The 16,741-nt window shown below is 38.3% G+C and overlaps 1 protein-coding gene and 1 pseudogene across 1 annotated transcript in view; both read left to right on the top strand.

Annotated features, from left to right (window-relative positions):
* MDGA2 (MAM domain containing glycosylphosphatidylinositol anchor 2) overlaps positions 1-16,741 on the top strand; it is a 914,699-nt gene that overhangs the window by 742,473 nt on the left and 155,485 nt on the right. The window lies entirely within an intron of this gene.
* LOC113899283 lies at positions 1,654-14,839 on the top strand (annotated as a pseudogene).

Below are 16,741 nucleotides of genomic sequence, written 5' to 3'. Positions count from 1 at the left end.
GAAACAGGAACAAAGAATAGGAAATAGATTTTTTCTACCTATTTTGGGTATCAGTTGCAAATAAAATTATAATATTTAAGGTGTAACATGATGATTTGATATATGTATACATTGTGAAAATATTCTTCCAAGAAGAATCAATGCATCCATTATATCATATATTTACCTTCTGTGTGTGTGTGTGTGTGTGAAAACATTTAAGTTATTCCGTCTTAGGAAATTTCAGTTCTACAGTACAGTGTCATTTACTGTCATCACAATGTTATATATTAGATTCTCAGATCTTATTCATTTTATACTTGAAAATTGGTACCCTTTTACCAACTTATTTCTTCCAGCCCCCAAGCCCTGGCAACCACTTTTTGCTCTATTTTTATGAGTTTGACCTTTTAAATTATAGATATAAGTACAGTTATAGATATATTCCATTTATAAGTGATATCACGCAATATGAGTCTTTCTCTGCCTGACCTATTTCCCTTAGCCTTCAAGGTCCTCATGTTGTTGCAAGTGGCAATATTTCCTTTTCTTCTCATGACTGAATAAAATAGTTCATATATTTTGAATATTAACTTCTTATCAGATACGTGGTTTGCAAATACTTTCTCCCATTTCACGGATTGCCTTTTCAGTTTGTTAGTGGTTTTTTTTTTTTTTCTGTTTGTTTGGCCTTTTAAAAGTTGTTTGTTTTCTGCTGTGCAGAAGCTTTTTAGTTTGATGTAATTCCACTCATTTGTTTTTGATTCTGGTGTCTTTGCTTTTGGATTCAAATCTAAAAACACATTGCCAAGATCAATGTCAAGGAGTTTACCCAAGTTTTGTTCTAGGAGTTTTATGGTTTCAGGACTTATGTTTAAGTTCTTAATCCATTTTGAGTAGATTTTTTTACTATCAAGTAAGTTTTCAGGACACAAAATCAATATAGAAAAATAGTTAAGTTTCTATACACTAACAATGAACTGTCAAGAAAAGAAATTAAGAAAATAATCCAATTTACAGCATTGAAAAGAATAAAATACTTGAATATAAGTTTATCCAAGGAATTGAAAGATGTATACGCTGAAAACTATGAGACACTGATGAAATAAATCAAAGAAGATACAAATAAATGAAAAGATATTAATTACTCATGCATTTGAATAATAAATGTTATTTGAATAATAAATGTTGTTAAAATATCTGTATTGCACAAAACAATCTATAAATTAATGCAATCATGATCAAAATTTCAGTGCTGTTTTTACAGAAATAGGAACAACAATCCTAAAATTTTATCCAACCAAAAAGACTCCAAATATCCAAAGCATCTTGAGAAAGAAAAACCAAGCTGGTGTCATTATACTTCCTATATTTAGACTATATTGCAAAGCTATATTAATGAAAACAATACAATATTGGCATAAAAGCAAACACCAAACCAAGCATGTCTACTTGCTGGACATGTGGCAAAGCCATCCTATGGATTCCTGGTAAAGGAAAGTACAATGTTTATTGCAGAGTACCAATCAAGGAGAATGGGTAGCCAGGGCTCAAGAGACCTGAAATCCCTAATATCTTTTAAAAACAGGTTTTTAAAGACAATGTGAGGGAGAAGGTTGCTGGGTGCCTGAAAAGCTCATGCACATTTCTCTGACTGGTTGATGGAGAGGTAACATGGAGGTATTTCAGGAATCTCAAGTATCAGTTATCTGGCTCCAGCCACTTTGGAGTCTACTTACTGGTTGTCATCATGCAGTTAACTTCTTTTACCTGGTGGAGTGTTTAGTATGTGAAAAACGGGTCAAAGATACAGCTCAGAATATTATCTGTAGCCCTTGAGGAGGAACTAAAGGTCTTTGATTTTGTTTTGTGGTTAAACTGTTGTTATTTGATCTTGCTTGACTATTTTGTTTCTGAACTTTCTTTTAAAAATTAATTTTTCTGATTTAAAATATGACTTATTTGATTAAATTTGATCTTTGGAACTTGGGGAAGGCCTAGGAGGCTAAAGCTTTTTTTTTTTTTCTTTTTCTTTTTTACGAACAAGAGGCAAAGGACTCTGTTTCAGCAGGTCCAGTGGAACAGAATTTTGTTGTTCAGTCGCTCAGTCGTGTCTGACTCTTTGCAACCCCATGAACTGCAGCACACCATGCTTCCCTGTCCTTTACCATCTCCCAGAGCTTGCTCAAACTCATCTCCACTGAGTCAGTGATGCCATCCAACCATCTCATCTTCTGTCACCACCTTCTCACTCTTGGCTTCAATCTTTCTCAGAATTAGGGTCTTTTCCAGTGAGTCAGTTCTTCACATCAGATGGCTAAAGTATTGGAATTTCAGCTTCAGCATCAGTCCTTCCAATGAATATTCAGGCATGATTTCCTTTAGGATTGACTGGTTTGATCTCACTGTTGTCCAGGGGGTACTTTCAAGAGTCTTCTCCAGCACCATTTGGACAATGGAGCAGAATAGAGAGCCCAGAAATAAACACAAGGTAATATGGTCAGCTAATCTTTGATAAGGGCACCAAGGATATGCAATGGAGAAAGGATAGTCTTTTCAATAATAGTATTGGGAAAACTGGAGAACCACATGCGAAACAGTGAAGCTGGACCCTTATCAGTTTAGTTCAGTCACTCAGTCATGTCTGACTTTTAGTGACCCCATGGACTGCAGCACAGGAAGCACAGGCTTCCCTGTGTATCACCAGCTCCTAGAGTTTGCTGAGACTCATGTCCACCAAGTTGGTGATGCCATTCAACAACATCTTATAACATAAACAAAAATAAAAATAGAAATGTATTTCTCTTCTGGTTTAGAAGACCTTTATTATCATCATGAATAATGATGTTTCTAGATCTATTTATACATATATCAAAAATCTAGTTGTGTGAGTTAGAAGGAAAACATTTTGAGTTCCATTTAGATTTTCTCTATGGCTATACTTCCTATGTGGACAGATGCTAAGTCCATTTTATTCATAATTAATATCCTAGAAAAATCCAAATAATTGTTTTATTACAAATATCCTTTAATTATTTAGAGTTGTTTTTATTTGTCACTTTCTTTTACACTTAGGAACATTATAGCTAAATAATAAATAGTATCTATAATCATACAAAGCAAAACTTCCATAAAAGGCTTGAGCACTGAGTATACTATCATTTTTGTTATGAGAAAGAAATTGCACCAGTTCTACACATTATGCATCATGTGCCTCATGTGAACAATACAAATGTACCAATATTTTCAGGCACATAACAATAATTCTACACTGTAACTCCAAAATTTTATCCTGCTGAGAAAACTACTTAAAATATGAAGTAATGATTATTAGCAATCTCAAAGTGTTTATGAAAAGACTTGAATAATACTTTTGTAAAGTGTATCACCAGATCTTTGGGGTTGGTTTCCTACTAATTATTTACAAATGTTATAGACTATTTTATTTTTAAACTACATTTTCCAATATTGCCAGCTTCTATGTTCAGTTCAGTTTAGTTCAGTCGGTCAGTCGTGTTCAACTCTTTGTGACCCCATGAATCACAGCACGCCAGGCCTCCCTGTCCATCACAAACTACCAGAGTTCACCCAAACTCATGTCCATCGTGTCAATGATGCCATCCAGCCATCTCATCCTCTGTTGTCCCCTTCTCCTCCTGCCCCCAATCCCTCCCAGCATCAGGGTCTTTTCCAATGAGTCAGCTCTTCACATGAGGTGGCCAAAGTATTGGAGATTCAGCTTTAGAATGAGTCCTTCCAACGAAAACCCAGGACTGGTATCCTTTAGGATGGACTGGTTGGATCTCCTTGAAGTACAGGGGACTCTCAAGAGTCTTCTCCAACACCACAGTTCAAAAACATCAATTCTTCAGTGCTCAGTTTTCTTCACAGTCCAACTCTCACATCCATACATGACCACTGGAAAAACCATAGCCTTGACTAGATGGGTCTTTGTTGGCAAAGTAATGTCTCTGCTTTTTAATATGCTGTCTAGGTTGGTCATAACTTTCCTTCTAAGGAGTAAGCGTCTTTTAATTTCATGGCTGCAATCACCATCTGCAGTGATTTTGGAGCCCCAAACAATAAAGTCTGACACTGTTTCCACTGTTTCTCCATCTATTTCCCATGAAGTGATGGGACCAGATGCCATGATCTTTATTTTCTGAATGTTGAGCTTTAAGCCAACTTTTTCACTCTCCACTTTCACGTTCATCAAGAGGCTTTTGAGTTCCTCTTCACTTTCTGCCATAAAGGTGGTGTCATCTGCATATCTGAGGTTATTGATATTTCTCCCGGCAATCTTAATTCCAGTTTGTGCTTCTTCCAGCCTAGTGTTTCTCATGATGTACTCTGCATAAAAGTTAAATAAGCAGGGTAACAATATACAGCCTTGACATATTCCTTTTCCTATTTGGAACCAGTCTGTTGTTCCATGTCCAGTTCTAACTGTTGCTTCCTGACCTGCATACAGATTTCTCAAGAGGCAGGTCAGGTGGTCTGGTATTCCCATCTCTTTCAGAATTTTCCAGTTTATTGTGATCCACACAGTCAAAGGCTTTGGCATAGTCAATAAAGCAGAAATACATGTTTTTCTGGAACTCTCTTGCTTTTTCGATGATCCAGCAGATGCTGGCAATTTGATCTCTGGTTCCTCTGCCTTTTCTAAACCAGCTTGAACATCTGGAAGTTCACGGTTCACGTATTGTTGAAGCCTGGCTTGGAGAATTTTGAGCATTACTTTACTAGCGTGTGAGATGAGTGCAATTGTGCGGTAGTTTGAGCATTCTTTGGCATTGCCTTTCTTTATGATTGGAATGAAAACTGACCTTTTCCAGTCCTGTGGCCACTGCTGAGTTTTCCAAATTTGCTGGCATATTGAGTGCAGCACTTTCACAGTACTTTCATCTTTCAGGATTTGAAATAGCTCAACTGGAATTCCATCACCTCCACTAGCTTTGTTCATAGTGATGCTTTCTAAGGCCCACTTGACTTCACATTCCAGGATGTCTGGCTCTAGGTCAGTGATCACACCATCGTGATTATCGGGTCGTGAAGATCTTTTTTGTACAGTTCTTCTGTGTATTCTTGCCATCTCTTCTTAATATCTTCTGCTTCTGTTAGGTCCATACCATTTCTGTCCTTTATCAAGCCCAACTTTGCATGAAGTGTCTCCTTGGTATCTCTAATTTTCTTAAAGAGATCTCTAGTCTTTCCCATTCTGTTGTTTTCCTCTATTTCTTTGCATTGATCACTGAGGAAGGCTTTCTTATCTCTTCTTGCTATTCTTTGGAACTCTGCATTCAGATGCTTAAATCTTTCCTTTTCTCCTTTGCTTTTCGCTTCTCTTCTTTTCCCAGCTATTTGTAAGGCCTCCCCAGACAGCCATTTTGCTTTTTTGCATTTCTTTCCCATGAAAAAGAAATGGAAAAGCTTCTATGTTAGACTAACATTATGTTAGAGACTAATTTACAGTTTGCTTTTGGCACTCTTTCCTCAGTCTGCTGTGTTGGAAAGAACATGGACTTTGAAGTCATGTTGTTTTGGATCTGAAGTCTGTCACCTGGGCTGTGTGGGATGCTTGAGAATATAGCATCTCAGATTTAGTTTCTTTATGTGTAAAATGAAGATAATAATACACATTTTACAAGGTTCCTGTAAGGATTGAATGAGGTAATAAGTATGTGAAAAGTGCTGTCACAGTCATATAGAGTAGATTAATGGATAAGTGTTAGCCGCTTCAATCTCTATCTTTTCTAGATACATTAGCCAGATCCTACAAACTTCTCAGTCATCTTTTTCCAAGTCCATTCTTTATATTTCCCTATTGAATAAATTAGGCTTGTTTAAGACTTGACTAGCAATTCTATTCTTTCTGTCACCAAGTAAGAGGTGCGTTTTCTAACACCTGTTCTCTGACTCTTTGACATCATCTAGGTATCTAAAAATCAATTCACTTCTGACACTAACTGCCTAGCATTAGTGTAGAGCCTACAAGCTAAAGCGGTCAGTGCCACAAAACTGCTTCCACTTTAGACACCAGTCACAATTCCCAGTTGTCATTCTAACAAACCAACTATAAATTTGGGAGTTCCGATGACTTGGCAGTTCCTCCCGTTTGATAATTTTGATAATTTGCTAAAAGGACTCACAGAACTTGAGAAAACACTTTTTCTTAAGCTTCCCAGTTTATTATAAAGGATACAGCTCAGAAAAGCTATGGAAGAAAAGCTGTGACCAAAAAACAGAGACATTACTTTGCCAACAAAGGTCTGTCTAGTCAAATTTATGGTTTTCCCAATAGTCATGTAGGAATGTGAGAGCTGGACTATAAGGAAAGCTTAGCACTGAAGAATTGATGCTTTTGAACTTTGGTGTTTGAGAAGACTCTTGAGTTCCCTTGGACAGCAAGTAGATCAAACCAGTGAATCCTAAAGGAAATCATGCCAGAATATTCAATGGAAGGACTGATGTTGAAGCTGAAACTCCAATACTTTGGCCCCCTATGGAAAGAACTGACTCATTGGAAAAGGCCCTGATACTGGGAAAGATTGAAGGTGGGAAGAGAGGGGATGACAGAGGATAAGATGGTTGAATGGCATCACCGATGTGATGAACATGAGTTTGAGTATGCTCTGGGAATTGGTGGTGGACAGGGAAGCCTGGCGTGCTGCAGCCCATGGGGTTGCAAAGAGTCAGACATGATGGGGACTGAACAGCAACAATGATGTTAAGGAAACTGAACTTCAAAAAGATGAATGAAAGTAACCTGTTTATGTCCATTGAGAGACACTAAACATTTGAACCTAGGCTAATTTACCTTTAAGACAGCCATTTCGATCTGACCATGTGATACATTGAAGCTTTATGTTACTAAACAGATATATGTTCAAAATACACATATTTTATTTTTATCAACCATGCCCGAACTTATAAGATTCTTAGATAATGTTGGGTGAGAGATGATATAAGATATATTAAAAAATGAATAAAAATGACTCCTACTAACATGGAATTTATAGTATCGGTGTAAAGATAATATTGTGATATAGGTAAGTATACACAATTTAATATAATCAATGTGCAAATTCTTAAAAGGAAATAATTAATTGCTGTACATTGATGGGATATATAGCTATATAAAATTGTTGTTCTTCATGCCTGGAACCAACCTCCTAAAAGTTTTAGAATTTCCTGAGTGAAAGGATCACCCTTTATTACTAATAACAAGCTCTTTCCAACCATCCTGAATTCACGCTAGTCAGGTGAATCTTGGCTGATCACTAGCTATCTTCAGGATGTGAGCTGGTCTCCAGAAAGGCCACACCATTGTTGGAAAATTGGAACTTTTAGTCGCACTCCTTGACTTTCAGGGAGAAAAGATAAGAGATCCAAAACAGTGTTCACACACCAATGCAATTAATTTAATCATTAATTGGTTGCTAATCAATAATTTTTGTCACTAGATATAAAACTAGGTGGGGTTTCTCAGGTGGCACTAATTGTGAAGAACCTGCCTGCCAATGCAGGAGGTATAAGAGATATGGGTTTGATCCCTGGGTCAGGAAGATCCCCTGGGTCTTGGGTAACCCACTACAGTATTCTTGCCTGGGGAATTTCAAGGACACAGGAGCCTAGCAGGCTACAGTCCACAGGTCAGAAAAGAGTTGGACATGACTGAAGTGACTGAGCACACAAATATAATACTAGGTACTTGATGGATTCAGCGGGGTGATGCAATGACTGGGAATTTGTAAGTTTCTTTATAATAAAGCTAACACAGGGGGAAAATACAATGGATGATAACACTGTATTATTCACAGGAGGAGAGATGCTTCACTTACTGTTAACCAAGGGTAGACTTTCTCAAGGTAAAAAATCTAAAACATGAGACTTAGAAATAGTAAAAGAAAGACTAAAAGGAAAAAATAAGGAAAAGAACAAATTAGGAAGAAAGAACATCAGAGGTTTGTTGTCCAGAAGGGTTTGTCATACAGAAGCAGGAAGAAAACCTATAATTTTGAAGCACAATGTTCAAGGTGAGAGTAGATGGGTATATGGCCAGACCCAGAAATTGTAGGACCTGGTAGGCCTGGTTAACAAGCAGGGTTGAGTCCATAAAATGTTCTAAGAAGGCAAATAAAGGAGGTGATTTCTTTTTTAAAAGAATGTCTGGCCAATCTCAGAAGGTAGAAAGAAGGTCAAAAGAAGCGTGTTGGCCTGGTTGAAGACTGTTGCAGGACATTTGTGGTGGCTCAGATAGTGAAGAATCCACCTACCAGTGCAAGAGGCCAGGATTTGACCTCTGGGTTGGGAAGGTCCACTGGAGAAAGGAATGGCTACCTACTGCAGTGTTCTTGGCATGGACAGACAAGCCTGGTGGGCTATAGTTCATGGAGTCACAAATAGTTGGACATGATCGAGCAATTAACACACACATGGGAAAGGTAACAGTGGTGGTAGTGAAGACTGAGAGAAATGTACAAACTCCTAATGTATTTTGAAGGTAGAATCAATGTAAGTAACCATCTTTTATAATCACAGACAACATTTTTGAACAAATAGCTGTCATTAATGACCTCTACTATTTAACCATCCTCACACATGCCAAAACCCTGTAAACCAGACTATAAATACTTCACAGAAAGTGCTTTCACTATAATCATTATTATATTGAATTTGCCAAAAACAGTACATATTTTCAGTATTAATTCCTGACTTGCTAGGATTTGGCACATTTGACTACTTCCTGCTCTTAGAAACATACGACTACTTTAATGTTTGTAACACAACTCTCTGGATCCACATATATCTATGCTGCTGCTGCTAAGTCTATTCAGTCATGTCTGACTCTGTGCGACCCCATAGATGGCAGCCCACCAGGCTCCTCCATCCCTGGGATTCTCCAGGCAAGAACACTGGAGTGGGTTGCCATTTCCTTCTCCAATGCATGAAAGTGAAAAATGAAAGTGAAGTTGCTCAGTCGTATCCGACTTTTAGTGACCCCATTGACTGCAGCCTACCAGGCTCCTCCATCCATGGGATTTTCCAGGCAAGAGTACTGGAGTGGGGTGCCATTGCCTTCTCCAATATCTATGCTAGTTTATGTTTATTTTCTTTTAGGAACTTTTATTTTCCTCAAACTCTGTGGTTATATTCAAGAGTAAATTCAAATTTGACATTCTCTATGCCTTTACTATGGGATTCCCAGGTGGTACAGTGGTAAAGAATCAACCTGCCTATATAGGAGACACATGAGACACAGGTTCGATCCCTGGGTCAGGAATATCCTCTGGAGTAAGAAATGCAACCCACTGCAGTATTCTTGTGTTATATATAAAACTTATTGGAGTATTCAAACTCGAATGTACAGAGGAGTTTGGCAGGCTACAGTCCATGGAGTCACAGAGTTGGACACGACTAAGAAACTGAACACACACAGACACACAATGCCTTTGTTTATACTTACCTTGAGATATCTTAACAACACTATATCCTGCAGTCACTGCTCCATTCTGAAGTTTAGATCCATGGGCTTCCCAGTTGGCTCAGTGGATAAAGAATCTGCCTACCAATGTGGGAGGTGCAAGAGACGTGGGTTTGATCCCTGAGTCAGGAAGATCCCCTGGAGGAGGAAATAACCACCCATTCCAGTATTGTTGACTCAAATATCCCATGGACACATGAGCCTGGTGGGCTTCACAAGACTGCATGACTGAGCATGCACACACATTCCTCTTGGCAATATGAGGCATGCATTCCTGAGCATAAAATAGCCAAAATACTCCACAAACCCATTCAATGCTAACAACTGAAAATGCTAGGAAATATTCTTAAAATATTATGAAAGCATTAAAGTGGTAAAATATTATGAAAGCATTAAAGTGGTTGTTAAAAATGCCATGCCAAGTTTATATGAATATAGTACAGTGAGACTACTTTTGTCCTGGGGGCATTTGCTGATACGGGCAAATTTGAACTTCAGTTTTGATGGCATCTTGGGGCAAGAGGAGTAGAATTCCAAACCCAGGTGTTTCCTGGGAAAGTGTCTACCAATAGAAGTTGGAACTCAAAGGACTGTTCCAAAGAATAGCAAGGAGAGATAAGAAAACCTACTTACATGAACAATGCAAAGATACCGAGGAAAACATTAGAATAGGAAAGACTAGAGATCTCTTCAAGAAAACTGGAGATATCAAGGGAATATTGAAGCAAGGATGGGCACAATAAAGTACAGGAACAGTGAGGACCTAACAGAAGCAGAAGCTATTAAGAAGAGGTGGCAAGAATGCACAGAAGAACTATACGAAAAAGTCTTAATGACCAGGATAACCACTATAGTGTGGTCACTCACCTAGAGTCAAGACATCCTGGAGTGTGAAGTTAAGTGGGCCTTAGGAAGCATTACTGCGAACAAAGCTAGTGGAGGTGATGTAATTGCAGCTGAGTTGTTTCAGATCCTAAAAGATGATGTTGTTAAAGTGCTACACTCAATATGCCAGCAAATTTGGAAAACTCAACAGTGGCCACAGGACTGGAAAAGATCAATTTTCATTCCAGTCCCAGAGAAGGGACACACCAAAGAATGCTCAAACTACCCTACAATTGTGCTCATTTCACATGTAGCAGAATAATGCTCAAAATCCTTCAATCTAGGTTTCAGCAGTATGTGAACCGAGAACTTCCAGATGTACAAGCTGGATATCAAAGAGAAGAACCAGAGATCAAATTGCCAATATTTGCTGGATCATAAGAAAGCAAGGGAGTTCCAGAAGAACATCTGCTTCATTGATTGAAGTAAAACCTTTGTGTGGATCACAACCAACTGTGGAAAATTCTTAAAGAGATGGGAATACCAGACCACTTTACGTATCTCCTGAGAAATGTGTTTCCAGGTCAAGAAGCAACAGTTAGAACTTAACATGGAACAACAGACTGGTTCAAAATTGAGAAAGGAGTATGACAAGGTTATATATTGTCACCCTGCTTATTTAACTTATATGCAGAGTATACCATGTGAAGTTCCATGCTGGATGAATCACAAACTGGAATCAAGATTATTGGGAGAAAGATCAACAACCTCAGACACGCAGAAGATACCACTCTAATGCAGAAAGTGAAGAGGAACTAAAGAGCCTCTTGATGAGGATGAAAGAATGAAAAAGATGTCTTCAAATTCAACATTAAAAAAGTAAGGTTATGGCATCTGGTTCCATCACTACATGGCAAATAAAAGAGGAAAAAATGGAAGCAGTGACAGATTTTATTTTCTTGGGCTCCAAAATCACTGCAGATTATGACAGAAGCCATGAAATGGCTTTTAAGACACTTGCACCTTGAAAGGAAAGCTATGACAAACATAGATGGTGTATTAAAAAGAAGAGACATCACTTTGCTGACAAAGGTTCACACTGTCAAAACGGTGGTTTTTCCAGTAGTCATGTATGGATGTGAGAGTTGGACCAGTAAGGATGAGGGCCAAAAATTTGATGCTTTGAAATCGTGGTGCCAGAGAAGACTTCTGAGAATTGCTTGTATAGTAAGGAAGTCAAATCAGTCAACCCAAAGGAAATCAACCCTAAATATTCATTCAAACAACTGATCCTGAAGCTGATGCTCCAATACTTTAGCCACTTAATGGAAAGAGCTGACTCATTGGAAAAGACCCTGATGCTGGAAAAGATTGAAGGCAAAAGGAGAAGGGAGTGGCAGAGGATGAGATAGTCAGATAGCAACTCCAAATCAATGGACATGAATTTGAGCAAACTCTGGGGAATAGTGGAAGACAGAGGAGCCTGACATGTTGCAGTCCATATGGTCACAAAGAGTGTCACACAACTTAGTCACTGAACAACAATGAGATATTGATGCTAAGAGCTGCCTGTGGACATGGATCTCTAGAGGATGAAGCCATCCTCTTTGGCATGAAATATTCTCATAAATAATTTTAAAGGACAATGAGTAGCACAGAGTTAAAATTAACAAAGAATACACAGAAACCAGGTGCCCTGAGAGAAAGTTAAGAGAAAATCTGTCTCAACACTGTAATTAGAAATATCAGACAGTTTAAAACAATTACTTTGTTTAAAGAAATAAAAGGCAAGTCTTACTACCTTTGCAGGTAATGAAAATGTACTAAAACATTGGTATAAAAGTATACCAAAGAACTACACATAACATCTATAAATGAAAATTGATAATTAGTTATTAATAACTAATAACTGATGTAATAACATGATGGATGAGTTTAGCCAATTAAGCAGAGCTGAAAAAAAATCAGTGAATGAATTAGCTCAGAGAATTTATTCATAATGCAATGCAGAAACCTCAAATGGAATATTTGGAATAGAGATTGAGAGACATGGAAGACAGAATAAAAATGATCTTCAAGTGAGAGTAAAAAGAAAAACATACAGGGGTTATTTGAAGAGCTTATTATGGGAATTTTCCAAAAGTTTCCTAGATGAAAGACATCAAACATAAATCAAGAGATTTAAGAAGCCCAATATATCCAAACTAAACATAGAAAGGAGCCTAAACCTAGAAACATTTTACTGAAGCTGTAGAACCTCAAAAACAAAAAAGATTTTGAAAGTAGCTGGAGGAAGAAAAAGACATTCATTTCACTTCATTTCTTTTATTTCAAAGTGTGAGACATTGAGCTTACTTCTTTACAGCAATAATGGCCTTCTGAAGACAGTGGAATTATATCCTGATGTGCTGAAAAAAAAATAACTGCCAACATGTAATCCTATATACAAGGAAAATGTCTTTTAAGAATGAAATTAAAAATAAATTTTTAGAAAATAAATATCAGAAAGTTCACTAAAGATAATTCTATATGATATACTGTAGGCGAAAGGAAAGTGATCATAGATTTGGAAGGTCTATAATGAAAGAAGGAATTAAGTGCAAATAAGGCTTCCCTGATAGCTCAGTTGGTAAAGAATCAGCCTGAAGTGCAGGAGACCCCAGTTGGATTCCTGGGCCGGGAATATCCCCTGGAGAACGGATGGGCTACCCACTCAAGTATTCCTGGGCTTCCCTTGTGGCTCAGCTGGTAAAGAATCCACCTGCATTTAGGAGACCTAGGTTCGATCCTTGGGTTGGGAAGATCCCCTGGAGAAGGGAAAGGCTACCCACTGCAATATTCTGGCCTGGAGAATTCCACAGACTGTATAGTCCATGGGATCGCAAAGAGTTGGACAGACTGAGCGACTTTCACTTAACTTATCTTACTATAAGCTAGAGTATATATGGGTAATTTAAAAAATAGTACAGGTTTAAGGTTATGATAATATTCAATAGTTGTAAAATAAAAACTCAGTAACATATGTCAGAATCGGATTTAAAGGAGCAACATGTTCTAAGATTCTTATTTTAAGAGGATGGCAAAGATATTAATTGATATTTTTAGATAACTTAAATATGTATGTTGCGTGCTTTAAGACAATCAACAAAATAATAGAAACTGTTCAAGTCCCAATGAATATCTGGAAAAGGGTTACAATAGTGATATAGTCCATTAATATGAAAAAGACAAAGAAAGGAAACACAAAAAAGAGAAATTATGAAATGAAAATGAACACTTATACCCAAATATGTCAATATACTAAATGAATAAAGTGAAGTGTTCTGGGTAAAATAAAAATATTATCAGACTTTTTTGGGAAAAAAAAATAGAATATAACTGTGTGCTGTTTAAAAGAAGTGCTTGATTTTTGCTTCCTGGACGTCAAGTGAGAGACTGAAAGTCCCAGACGCTATCGCCCTACACTTCCTTCCATCACGCAAAACCTGCCTGACCCACTGCTGTTATGGGTGATGGGAGGATCTGGTGTACCAGGCGGAGCTGGCCCAGCCAGCTGAGCGATAGGACGAAACGGTGGACTCCATGAAGAAAAAAGCAGGATTGAATGTGGACTTGACAGTTGAATAAAGAAATCTCTCATCTGTTGCGTGTGAAAATGCTACTGGAGCTAAGAGAGCTTCCTGGAGAACAATCAGCAGCACTGAACAGAAAAAAGAAAATGAGGGAGGTGAAGGCAAACTCAAAATGATTAGGGAATATTGGCAAATGTTTGGGGCTAAACTAATCTGTTGTGACATTCTGGATGTACTGAACAAACCCCTCATTCCAGCAGCTAACACTGGCAAGTCCAAGATTTCCTATTATAAAATGAAAGGGGACTACCACAGGTATCTGGCTGAATTTGCCTCTGGAAATGAGAAGAAGGAGGCTACGGAGAACAACTTAGTGGCTTTAAAGCTCCTAGTGATATTGCAGTAACAGAACTTCCACTGACACATCCCAATTGCTTAGGTCTTGCTCTCAATTTCTCTGTATTCTACTATGAAATTCTTAATTCCCTCAAACCGAGCCTGCAGGTTGGCAAAAGCAGCTTTTGATGACGCAGTTGAAGAACTGGATACGTTGAGTGAATAAAACTATAAAAATTACATTTACCATGTAATTATTATTAAATACGGAGAAGCTGATGGCACCCCACTCCAGTATTCTTGCCTGGAAAATCCCATGGACGGAGGAGCCTGGTAGGCTGCAGTCCATGGGGTTTCGAAGTCGGACACAACTGAGTGACCTCACTTTCACTTTTCACTTTCATGCATTGGAGAAGGAAATGGTAACCCACTCCAGTGTTCTTGCCTGGAGGATCCCAGGGACGGGGTAGTCTGGTGGGCTGCCGTCTATGGGGTCGCACAGAGTCAGACACGACTGAAGCGACTTAGCAGTAGCAGTAGCAGTATTATATAATAATCTGGCACTGTGGACTTCAGACATCAGGGTGATGGTGAAGAGCAGAATAAAGAAGTGCTGCAGGATGTGTAAGATGAAAATCTGTGAGACATAAAAGGCAACAAGAGAAATCACCTCTGAACACTCCACACTCCCCATCCCACCCTTCTAGGAAATCCACCAATGGTCACTGAGAACCACCAAATCTGACTTTTTACCTTCAGTCTCAGAATTTAGGCTCCTGCCTTATTTGGTTTGTTGTTGTTTTTAAACAATTTTCATAAGTTCTTACAGGCAAGAGTGAATTTCTGTGGATTTCACTGGTCTCAAGCATTAGGTTCTTTAAAACACTAACAAGAATGCATAAGGGCCTTTTCAGCATTACTGTATTGTCTCCTGCCAGATATGGCAACAGAGCCATTAGAAATGAAAGTTACATTTGAAAACCATTAGACTTTCAGGTGATGCAATCATGTACTGCTACTGCTGCTGCTACTGCTAAGTCACTTCAGTCGTGTCCGACTCTGTGCAACCCCATAGACGGCAGCCCACCAGGCTTCCCCGTCCCTGGGGTTCTCCAGGCAAGAACACTGGAGTGGGTTGCCATTTCCTTCTCCAATGCATGAAAGTGAAAAGTGAAAGTGAAGTCACTCAGTCGTATCCGACCCTCAGCGACCCCATGGACTGCAGCCTTCCAGGCTCCTCCATCCATGGGATTTTCCAGGCAAGAGTACTGGAGTGGGGTGCCATTGCCTTCTCCAGAGACAGGTAAATCACACTGAAGAGATGTGTGTGGTATCATTTTCCCTTTTTCTGGTTATTCAAGTAGAACTTTATGCCAGTGTTTAAAACTAATTGGATGTTAGCTGGAGGTGATTAAAGGTTGTTTGGGGGATTGTTGTAATGGTTTTGCTATAAAAAAGGGTATCAAACGCTGCTGAAATATTGCTAAAAAGTATGGTTCTAGTAACAAGTCAACAATCCATGGCTGCTCATCCTTGCCTAATTTTACTCTCCCTTCAAAGCAAGTTATCATTAAAGGTAGTATGAAAAAGCCTGCATCCATGTTCAGTTCTTTCTTTCTTCTCCTACCCTCTTAATCCAGCACTACCCCTCCTCCTTTGCTAACTCAACCTCTTGTTCAATATGTGTAACTTGTAGGGAATTTGTACTACTAGATATATGTCTGACTGGAGCCACAACTACAGAATTTGTATTGTTCTTACTGATACACAGCATGGATTAACATTAAATTTAAAACAAATCTGAATTTAAATGCCAAACATTATCGCAACTCCAACCTTTATCCTTCTAAGATAAAATCTCTACTCTAAACATACAATAAATAAATAAAAAATATAAGAGGTCCTTGTAAAATATAAGGTTACTGAAAGTGCGAAATTGTTTTAAGGGACCAGATCTGATAGACAGAGTGCCTGATGAACTATGGATAGGAAGTTCATGAGATTCTACAGGAGACAGAAATCAAGACCATCCTCAGGAAAAAAAAAATGCAAAAAAAAAAAAAAAAAATGGCTGTCTGAGGAGGCCTTACAAGTAGCTGTAAAAAGAAGAGGAGCCAAAAGCAATGGAGAAAAGGAAAGATATACCCATTTGAATACAGAGTTCCAAAGAAAAGCAAGAAGACATAAGAAAGCCTTCCTCAGTGATCAGTGCAAAGAAATAGAGGAAAACAATAGAATAGGAAAGACTAGAGATCTCTTTAAGAAAATTAGAGATATAAAAGGAATACTTCACGCAAAAATGAGCTTGATAAAGGACAGAAATGGTATGGACCTAACAGAAGCAGAAGATATTAAGAAGAGGTGGCAAGAATACACACAAGAACTATAAAAAAATATCTTCACCACCCAGATAATCACGATGGTGCAATCACTCACCTAGAGCCAGACATCCTGGAATGTGAAGTCAGGTGGGCGCTCGGAAGCATCATTATGAACAAAGCTAGTGGAGTTGATGGAATTCCAGTTGAGCCATTTCAAATCCTGA

The sequence above is a fragment of the Bos indicus x Bos taurus genome, chromosome 10, assembly GCF_003369695.1.
Source record: "Bos indicus x Bos taurus breed Angus x Brahman F1 hybrid chromosome 10, Bos_hybrid_MaternalHap_v2.0, whole genome shotgun sequence".
Classification (NCBI taxonomy): Eukaryota; Metazoa; Chordata; class Mammalia; order Artiodactyla; family Bovidae; genus Bos; species Bos indicus x Bos taurus.
The sequence above is the reverse complement of the archived record's forward strand: the minus strand, read 5'-3'. Positions and strand labels throughout refer to the sequence as shown.